The sequence below is a fragment of the Mytilus trossulus genome, chromosome 9, assembly GCF_036588685.1.
Source record: "Mytilus trossulus isolate FHL-02 chromosome 9, PNRI_Mtr1.1.1.hap1, whole genome shotgun sequence".
NCBI lineage: Eukaryota > Metazoa > Mollusca > Bivalvia > Mytilida > Mytilidae > Mytilus > Mytilus trossulus.
Genome location: NC_086381.1, coordinates 10,127,656 through 10,139,327, shown reverse-complemented (window position 1 = coordinate 10,139,327; position 11,672 = coordinate 10,127,656). Strand labels below are relative to the sequence as shown.

General features: G+C 31.2%; 1 long non-coding RNA gene across 1 annotated transcript; it reads left to right on the top strand.

Annotated features, from left to right (window-relative positions):
• Positions 1-18: 18 nt before the first annotated feature.
• LOC134683563 (uncharacterized) lies at positions 19-2,309 on the top strand. Its single transcript, XR_010101053.1, has 3 exons — positions 19-229; positions 1,231-1,297; positions 1,749-2,309. It is a non-coding gene; the product is annotated as an uncharacterized LOC134683563 (long non-coding RNA).
• The last annotated feature ends 9,363 nt before the right edge of the window (positions 2,310-11,672 follow it).

Sequence of the window (11,672 nt, the reverse complement as noted above, 5' to 3'; positions counted from 1 at the left end):
GTTGTTTTTTGACAACGGCATTGCGACATTAACAATATCTTCATACATGACCATTGTTCCCTTGAACACTTACAGTTTTAAGTAAGAAAATCGCCAAAAACTAAGATTCATCAACGTCAATGTTTAGCTTGTCACGTCACAGTCATTATTATCAGCTGTTGAGCACCTTGTCACAGAAGTCGGCACATGGAAATCACAATGGAAAGGTGGATTTTGCATACATTTTGAGGTAAATACGTTGTAAATTGTAACTCTTTATCACCGGTACCCATTTCTTCTTATTGAATTTGTTGAAGTGAATCAAAACATTTATAATTCGTCATTTATTAGGATAACCGACGACCAAAACCGTTGACCTATGAATCAATCAAAGAATCAATAAAGTTAGCTAAATGGAAACAATGCTCGGAGAAAGATTGTTTTAATATTAGTTATATTAGACTTGATTTTTTCCAAGCTAACTGTTAAATAATAATTACAACCCCCCCCCCCCCTAATTCCCTCTTGGTTTAGTGTATGCAATAAATTAAAACTATTCATTTTTACTTTGGTAGTAAGGGGTGCACCCCCTATATTATCATACCCAGTCTACCTATCCTTAAGCTTAGTCATTTTTGTTTATACTTTTATACACCACCCACGCAAATGAACAATGTTGGTGTTTTTACATTTTAAACAGAGAATGACATTGTTTCAATTCAGAATTAATTTTTTTCATTGTGATTTAAGCATAAATTTTATTAAAATAAAACATGGATTTGTTTCACAAATAGTATTTATATATCCATTGTCATTTCTAAGTTGATAAAAAATACCAGAATTTATAAATGCATGTTCAAACAAATAAAATGTACTATTATTAAAGTTATATTTCAGTTATCAAGCTACTGAGATTTTACAAAATGAGAGAATTCGCTCATCTCAGTTAATATATTATCCAATTTAATTTTTAGTAATAGACATGAACATTTTAAATTGATCACCACTTTCATTCAATTGACATAAAGACTATTGATTACTTGTAGGATTTGCTAATCCAAATAAGTGACTTTAAAAGGTGTCAATCTACATTGATGTAAATATTCCAATATCATACAGATTAAATACCTAACAGTTTTTTTTTTAAGTATCTCCTTTATTGCCTATTTCCTACATGTTTAACAAAAAACTTTTGTTGTGTTTATTGCTTTTAAAGTTTTGATTATGCAATTTTATATTTGTCTTTTGCAGAATTTGTATTCACTGTTTTTTTTACTGCTTCCAAGTGAGTTGACATGTAGGAAGTCTGCATTATGATGTAAGCATTCAAATATTATATTATTGTTACTGACACTTTAATATTTTTTAGTCACATGCAGTGATATGAAAGCTATTTAAAGATTAATTGCTTATGAGTTTAGATTACTCGGTCTATTATATTTATGTGTTAAGAAAGTAAACAAGCATGGCAATTATTTTATTACAAACATGTAAGTTTACTATTAGTTTTACCAACCACTGCTGATACTAAGGGCTATAGCTATTAAGCTTACTAAAATTTGATTATATTGAAGTTCTCTTTTTGTATCAGAATAAGAATATAAATAAGATAGTTGTTATGTTCAAAATATTAATAACAGGGCACATTAAGAGCATATTATTATATAAATCAAGTACAATGATTGAAGTAATAGATATTATGCATATATATAGCAATGGGGCTTATAAATTAATTATATTGTGTATAATAATATCATTTTTTTTGGCAGGATTTTAAGATGAATGAGAAACAATGGCTACTTCCAATACAATAGCACAATTGATAAAATGAATAAGACACAAGGACTGCACTTTTCATTCTAAGGAAGATCAACAAATGATACCCAAACAAGGATATTATTTTCATATCAGATTCCTGTACATGAGATATAAAGAGAAAATTCATTTTCCTGAAAAGACAACTCTTTACTTATACATATGTGTGACAAAATTAATGGAATCAAGACTGTTTTAACTGTGCTGAAAGGAATACAAATAAGAAGTTAATTGACTGTATTAAAAAAAAGTGAGAAAAAAATTTACTGTATGAAAAAGCAGGTTCAGCAAAAGGAAATATGTTGAAATGAATGAATAACTAACTGCAATGATTCTGGAACATGTGTTAGTTCATGATCAAACAAAGGAAAAAATTATAAGAAAGTGGAATACATGATATTGTGTCCTAATTATGATCACTGAGGAGAGGATGTTTCACATAACTTTTACTTCATAAATGTGTCACTGTGTACAAATTGTGATTTCATTCAGTGGATAAATTATACTTAGCTGTGCTCCATGGAATATTAAAATCAAAATCAATAGTGTTTATTAATAATAATGTGAAACAAAATCAAAAGTGTGATGAAATGTTTTCACATACAAATTAGCATATAGATTCATCAATAGGAACACTCATTCCCTAATTTCAATGATTGTGAAACATGTTTTATCATAACAAAAACAAAAAAAATCTATGTTATTCGGTTATGATGGTAAGTTGTGACACATTGAAAAACATACCACATGAAGTAAAATAAGTCATGTTAGCTGCATTTAATACACAATTTAAAATCAATCAATCAGTGAATGTATATTTTAAATTACTTGGGTTAAATGAAAAACTTTGAGGTTTTCTGTCAGACACTGATCATATATTCCCTTACAAAAACATTCACACCCCCTTTTCAGAAAGTACCAAATAATGCTTATTGAGGAGCAATTATCAATATTAATTCAATTATCTAATTACATGAAGCTTTAAAAGATGATAAATATTATAATAACTTTTCTTATTCAGTTCAACATGATTTAAACTGATGTCTGCTAGTTTTATGCTGCTTTATCCTTAAAAATAAACACCTCATTGATGGTTAGCATTGCAATTATAAAAGATAATATATTATATTGATATTAATAAAATATAGATAATCAAAACAGTTGTCCAAGTTCTTGATTTTTCTAATTTATACAGATTAAGGCCACAGATTCATTAATTGGGGTCTGAACTGGGGGGGTGAGGGGGGTTGTCAATTAGTTCCTATGAGAATTTTTCTCTATTATTTTTATTCAAATAGCATCTTTTCTTTACCCTGCAAAATTATTATTATATATTCTTTAAATAAACTTTTCACCCTATAGTATATATACCTATATTTCTGTTTCCTGTACTTTAAACAGAGATTACAGCTAATTTCCTAAAGCATGTAGAGCAAGACTTAGGTTACCTTGCTTGCTTTGTTTGTATATTGTACAATAATAATTTAGATTACAATAAACATCCAATTGAATTTCACTATAATATTTACAGGTTTAAGTTTGCCTATATTTATTGTTTGAAGATGACAATCTTAAGTGCTTTAAGCTTTAAGCTTGGGTAAATATTTATACAAACAAGACAAGCAAGTCAACCAAAGTTTTACTCTACAAGCTTTAGGAAATTAGCTGTAAAAGAAAATATTCTGCAAATTTATAAGTTAAAGAGATAATGGTACATATATACATACATAGAATAAATACATATTTTGGAGTTTTAAGTATGCTTGAATGAGACACAGAATATTCATTGAATGTGTACATGGTGTATAAAGGGTATGTTTGAACAAAATGTTGCAGGATTTGAAATATAATTAAATTTCCATTAGCTCTTGCACTATCATATTTGGTATAAATTGATTTAATAGTCCCTTACTTACTGACCATGGCACCATAAGTTTTTTTGTTATGAAATCATCATCTATTTTTCTTAAAGTATGTTTTCTATCAGCATGTGGTAATTAAATTTATTGAGAGAGAGAAAAAGCAGGACATTGAATATATATTTCAAGCTGTCATTATATATGGTGTTATTGCCACTGTGACCAACGACTGAATGATGTACAGTGTATGGGTCTGTATGATTTATGAAGAATGAGCAAGATTCATGATTTTATTGTACACTCTAAAAGTTTACACTGTTACAAGTGGCAAAACCCAAACATGAGAGGCACCTCACCTGACAAAATGAATTCAAAGAGCTATCTGATTGATTGAATGGTGTTTAACGACACTTCCTACACTGTTGTGCGAATACACGGAGGTCATGTTTTATTGGTAGATAAAGCTACAGTGTCCGTAGAAAAATTCAATACATATTTTTTTTGGCCAAAAAATACCAAACAGAAAGAAAAGGGGCTTCATACCCCAAGCCGATGTGTAATTACAATCATTCTGATCTATTCTCCGAGTAAAATATATATATTTAAATAGTTTGTTTCTTTTATTAAATATTTGGTTATGGAGAAGATGCAACAAAAAGTACATTTAAATAAAGATCAGCAATAATTTCCCGATGACTGAAATTTTTATTTCTGTTTACAGAATTACTTCCCTTTGAAAGTCACTTGTGCGTTTGTAAACAATGTCGGACACAAAAAATTGTGAAACACGTTAACTTTGACTCAAAAGTGCTGGCGTGTAGAAATGATGAATTTTTAATCCAAGTTAACGTACATAAAGCTGAATATTAATATTTTTCGAAAACTGCTACTCGGTTTATGTTGTTAATACCGTTTAAGTGTTAGACGTTGTAATATCTGAAGGTCAAAGTATTTTTGGCACAATTCAGTCGAAAATCTCCGTTTATGTATTTAATCTTTTTATTCAAAGGATGCGAGTAGCACTTTTCTAATACTTTGGTATATAAGCTATCCACAGATAACAATATTCAGAAAAACAAGACTGTCTACACGCTAGCACTTTTGAGTTTACTGTTTTCACGTTTATAAATAGATTTTGAGTGTCACGTGATAACCACGTGATAATTTGAGAATGTTATTTTTGAAAACGAAAATTTATATTGTCAACTTACTAGCAAAACTAAAAAATACAACAAATTACACTATTAATGAGTCAAAAAGTATTTTTATTAAAAGTCGAAATTTAAGTATCATTTTTTCATTTTTTCGAAAATACAGCATTAACATACCCGCGTGGTTCTCTGTTTTTTACAATCCAAGATGAAGGAAGACACCCATACCACCTTAAAGTCATTTCGGCATTTGGTTAATAAGCTGGCACATAATATCATCTTTTTGTTCTTTCGCTGGAGTCTATATATTCTCAAAAATGAGTCCACCCCTTGACGCGAAGTAAGATAGATAGATAGATGAGGACCATCATGAGGTTTTCAGGTTTTTGTGTTGTTAATATGCATGTATATTTTATTCCCAAGCTTACAATTTCACTGGTTTATTTCTTAAAATGTTAATAAATACCCGTCACAGTATTTCTGTCATAGCTAGACTATAGTTTGTCATAAATGTTATGTATATGAATTCTAGATATATTATGCCGTTTTGGCTATAAGTAGGTGCCGAGTGATTTGACCAGATGTTAATTCAACTAGGTGCCGATTTGACTTGTACCCATCATTGCGATCTGTCGTGTACAAATTGCGATTTTGTATAGGTTTGTACAAGTTACAAACTGTACAATGCAAAAATTCAAGTTATAAAATGTACAAAAGTACCTCTGCATGGTATATTATCATGTACAAAATATTGCTTAAAAATGGTTTCAACCTGTATAATTAAATTTAAAATTTGAAAGTATACTTGTACGTTTTGAAATTTATTTAATTATATTTAAATAACAATAATCATAAGAAACAGAAGATGCATTATTTACAGCATGCATTAGATACTTCATTTTCATATATTTTAGATACCAGTTTTTTTCACTTGTTGCTTCAAGACAGAGACATGTGACACGTTGAGTTGCACTATCTATCATGATGAAGATTATAACATAATGTTGACTGTTGTAAACCTTTTCGACATGTTTACCTATGGCGTCTGTTTGTTTTGAGTTTTCAAGTTTTGTTCACACATCGTTGTCAATATAATGACATTGTATGTGACTGTCATACAAGTAAGATGTTTAGCTAGCTATTCAACCATGCAGGTTTAATCCGTCATTTTCTACATAAGAAAATGCATATACTAAGTCAGGAATATTACAGTTGTTATCCATTCATTTGATGTGTTTCACTGTTTTGACTTAACCATTTGTTTGGGACTTTCCGCTTTTCGCCTTTTGAATCTTCATTGGAGTTAACTATTTTTTTCACACTCATGCTTTTCATTCAATATAATTAAAATGCGACATATCAGAAAACGGGAGCGATGCGAGATCGGTTTTTAATTAGATTGACCTTTGATTGGAACTTCAGACATATTTATAGGTGTATGTGCAAATAATTGAAACTGATTTTTACTCAAGTATCCCTTTATTTCTCCAAGTTAGACGCCATGTTTATTCACATTCAGCATCACACCTTTTATTTTTCACTCAAGGACAGGGCCCTTGCCGATGGATGGAATTGGAATGATAATGTTTCACCTTGGGTGATAAGAATTAATCTAGTATTTGTGTTTTTGTAAAGGCATTAGCTTGTACCTGTCGGCAATAAACGCCCCTTTTTCGTGCACGCTTGATGTCAATATTAGAAATTTAGAAGAAAAAAAAAACTTACTAGTATATTGATACAAGGAATATTTACACCAGAAAGCGACCTCTAACTTGGAAGCATAAAAGTAGACACACTTACATGAATTGGCAATAACAATGGGTACTAAAATAATGATGAAAACATCTATGAGATTAATGGCATGTGTTGTAATAATAGAAACATATTTCTATTTTAAAATTTTGTCCAAGTTAACTCCATTTTTAAGCAATATTTTGTACATGTTAAACATGTACTAGATACTTTTGTACATGCTGGAACTTCTTATGAAGAAAGATAAGAAGTTAACAATATCCTTTAACTCTACTTTCCGCTATATAGATGATGTTCTTTCACTAAATAATTCAAAATTTGGTGACTATATGGAACGCATCTATCCCATTGAACTAGAGATAAAGGATACTACAGATACAGTTAAGTCGGCTTCATATCTTGACTTACATCTAGAAATTGACAATGAGGGTCGATTGAAAACAAAAATTTACGACAAAAGAGATGATTTCAGCTTTCCAACTGTGAACTTTCCATTTCTAAGTAGAAACATTCCAGCAGCACCCTCACACGGGGTATATATTTCCCAATTGATACGATATTCCTGTGCTTGCATTTCCTATCATGATTTTCTTTATAGTGGGTTGCTGCTCACAAGGAAGCTATTAAACCAAGAGTTCCAAATGGTGAAGTTGAAATCATTCCTTCGTAAATTTTACGGACGCCATCGCGAGTTGGTTGATCGTTATGGAATAACCGTTTCAAAAATTATATCGGATATGTTCCTTACGTCGTAACTACAATCCCCTTCCCTTTCATGAATGTGACCTACCGAATTATACTATTTACCGGATTTGTTATCACATAAGCAATACGACGGGTGCCACATGTGGAGCAGGATCTGCTTACCCTTCCGGAGCACCTGAGATCACCCCTAGTTTTTGGTGGGGTTCGTGTTGTTTATTCTTTAGTTTTCTATGTTGTGTCATGTGTACTATTGTTTGTCTTTTTGTCTTTTTCATTTTTAGCCAGGGCGTTGTCAGTTTGTTTTAGATTTATGAGTTTGACTGTCCCTTTGGTATCTTTCGCCCCTCTTTTATAACTTGTATTTAAGCATGTACAAAATATTTTGCTAATGCAATATAGATATTCAGTCAGTTAGTCAGTCAGTCAATTACTAACAATAACCTGTTTGTTGTTTTATCAACTTTGATGTAGATTTTAGTCTTTTATAATTACAAAAAAAAACATCAAAGGAAGAATCAGAGACATATATATACATGTATATATGTCTCCGGAAGAATTAACATAAATCATATATATATGCCGAGCCGTAGTTTATTCTACGAGGGGAGTTCCAATTTAGTCATTGTGATTTCAAACATTGTTTCAGTTGAAACATCTGTTACATGCGCAACAATTGTACGTTGAAAACTTGAGTAAATATACTTTGAAAAAAAACCCGAAGTCTTCGATATCAAGTTTCTATGCAAACACAATGTTCATTTTTGGCCGTGACGAAAAAACTACCTCGGGTGCCGAAATAACCGGGTCCTAATTTGACTTGTCGCAGAATTTACTATAACAGGTCCATAAAACAGCTAAGATGCCGATGTGAATAGAATTCAAGGGCAGTCTGTGATCGTCTATTTATCCGTCTTTCCGGTCTTGTAAACGCTTTCCCGCGGGCCCATTCCCCAAACGAATACGAAAGTTTTATGTTGATTCGGTCCACATGTAGCAATACATTAATAAGTTGGCTTGCTGAGAGTTTGTTTTACCGGATACGAATAACATATATACATAACAGTAAATCACAGGACATGCAGATAAGGTATATGAACAGCTATTACTTCAATCAAATTGAGAATGGAAATGGGGAATGTGTCAAAGAGACAACAACCCAACCAAATAAAAAAACAACAGCAGAAGGTCACCAACAGGTCTTCAATGCAGCGAGAAATTCCCGCACCTGGAGGCGTCCTTCAGCTGGCCCCTAAACAAATAAACTAGTTCCGTGATAATGAACGCCATACTAATTTCCAAATTGTACACAAGAAACTAAAATTAAAATAATACAAGACTAACAAAGGCCAGAGGCTCCTGACTTGGGACAGGCGCAAAAATGCGGCGGGGTTAAACATGTTTGTGAGATCTCAACCCTTCAATGTACAGATACAGCACTGACATATATATTTTGAAATACATACCTTACTACACAGTTAAACATCTAAGCTTAGCATGCCAAAATCTGGAGCATAACTAAAACATTAATTCAAAAAATGTTTAGAAAGACTATCATGGTCAATAATGTCTCTGACCTGTTCGAAGATTAGCTAATTTCTTCAAAGAATTATGACTCTTGGAATTGAATCCTTCATTGTAAGCGTTCCTGTATATAAATTGTCTTCAAATTTTTATGCCATCAATTTATTTCGGTCTTGAAAGGTTTGTATCATTAATGTATTGAATCTCTTGTGCCGGGGGACGTTTTTTGAAAATTAACTGATGGATATAACAGGACAATTGTTCCAAACGCACGGAGAAAAGGGTAGTATAGATATATAAGATGTGGTATGAGTGCCAATTAGACAACTCTCCATCCTTGCAGTTTGATTGTTTAACATCAATAATATTAATCAATGGTTGGACATTTATTTACCGAAAGGTAAACATGCAACAATATTTCTTTTAAATACAACAAATCTTGGAACAGTATATCTATGTCCCTGAACAAATGTGTGGCATTGAATACTAATCTAGTTGAAAATTTATATAGGCGATAGCAATACATCGAAATGACCTCACGGTCATCGCGATGTAAAAAAAACAACTATACTGAATAATGCCGACTTTGGACATGAACATATTGAATGCTGCGGGGTTGGTCATGTTGGTAGGCGCCCAATATTCCCCCTAACCTGGGAAACGTCTTAACAAACAAAGTACATATCTGAGATTTCTCGCAGTTACTGACGTCACAGCTAGTCAGTCAAAGCCAGATCATCAAAGACTAAATTATCAATCAGTATTATTATATGGCAGTGAAATATGTGGAATGTTTCGTACTGATTCAGATGCATGCAGAAAAGATAATGACTATACATAAGAAACAGTTTTTGATTCTGAAAAAGCTCATTATAAATTTATGAACTATATTTTTGGTGTAAGCAGAAAGGCCAGTTACAGGTGAGGTTGAAGATAAAGTTCATTTTTTATTTGAATGTGACAACCATTTATTTAAAAGAGAGGAATGGCACAGTGTATTTAAATCATATCCAAACTTACATAACATTCTTATTAACAAATTAATTTGGATAATGAATAAAGAGGATCACAATGTACTATTTGCATTTTATTAGAATATATAAGAGATGCGAAAAATTTAAGGAAAAATGACTTCTGCAATAACTGATCATAACTAATTTCAATTTAACTCTTGATACTCTGTTTAGCCTGCACTGATCACAAGAAGAATTTCATATGCCCTGACACCACCCGATGATGATCTTTGCTTGCTAGAAACAGAATATTTAATCTTAAAAAATGTGTTTTCGAAATATATATTTTCAATAATTAGCTTACTGCAGAAAAGTCATATCAAATATCCTTTATTCTATAATTGCCGTTATTCGCATTATCATGGCCTCATACTAAAATGTTCGTTGTTTTATATACATATTTAACATCACTGAAGACATGTATTGTCGAAATCCGGATCTGGTGAACGTACTGTAAAATATTGACACCATATGTTTGTGACATAACATCGTGGCCACAAGTATTTTTTTTCTGTTTAGTATTAAATTTATATTAAGATCCATTTTGTTACATCTTGTGATCAATTTTTACTGTTTTTGCAATCGCCAATGGCAGTCAGCAGGGTTAAAGAACATCAGTTGTTCGACCTGTTAGTCAAATGCGTTTTGTTTAAATATACTTTTTCCGTGACTTTTTTGGTCTTTTGGAAAATGCTGTTTGTGCTGTTCTTCCCTCGCCGTACTCATATATATGTATATATATATATATTGAAATTTCTACGCACAAAATACTGAAGCCTCTTGTTTTTCTTTTAACAATAAAAAAAAAAACCATTGACCAGGTGCACTTGAGTCAATGTCAACATAATGCAGATTGAATGATCATATATTGCTATTATTTTGTTGTGTGTGTTTCCTGTTGCATTTTTTATTATTATTACACATGTTTATACGTGTATCTATTTTTCTGTGTACTGCATATGTAATTCTTTATAATGATATTGTTTGTATGTTGTATGCCCTCCTGGGCTCTACGTTGGTCAATAAAACAGTAACTATACTTTATATATATTTAATTCTATTCATAGCTGTGATGTTCTGACAAATGCTTATATACTAAATATACTTTTTTTATATATTGTTGTAATTGTCAATGATTATCCCATTTTGGTCTTTTGTGGATAGTTGTCTCATTGGCGATCATACCACATCTTCTTTTTTTTTTTTTTTTTATATAAACCCACATTTTCTACACTGATAAGAAAATACCTGGACCAGTGTGTATAAATGTCTGTGCCTGCAGCAAGTCAGGAATATGACAGTTGTTATCCATTCGTTCGATGATGTGTTTGAGATCTTGATTTTGCCATCTCCTTAGGGAAATTGCATTTAGAATTTTGGTATTCAGTTTTTTTTTACACGATTTATTTTCAGGTTATTGTTTATAATCAATATAAGTTCTTTTTTTTAATCAGAGAACCAACCGCAAAACATTAAGTTAAGATACTATACTGAGAAGTCCCATACAGCTAGCCAAATGTAAATATTTTTCATTGTGAATTGACGTTCTGATTTTGTAAAGGTGAGTGATATAAGAGAGATATAATACATTTTTATTTTTTTTAAACTCTGAAATTGAAAGTCTTGCAAAAAATATATACCCCTCTAAAAAAAACTTTATATTCTCCATATACTCCAAATCAAAAGGATAGAAAAGGAAAATGATATAAGACATATAATTAATATGTCTTGATTTTTTTTTTCTATAGGTGACGAATTGACCAGGTGTCGATTTGACTTATTCTCAAATAAACCCAGTGACCCAAAACCATGCAATATAAATGTTTTTTGTTTGTTTGTTTATTCAATTTCTTTCAGAATATAGAGTTCTTTAAAAG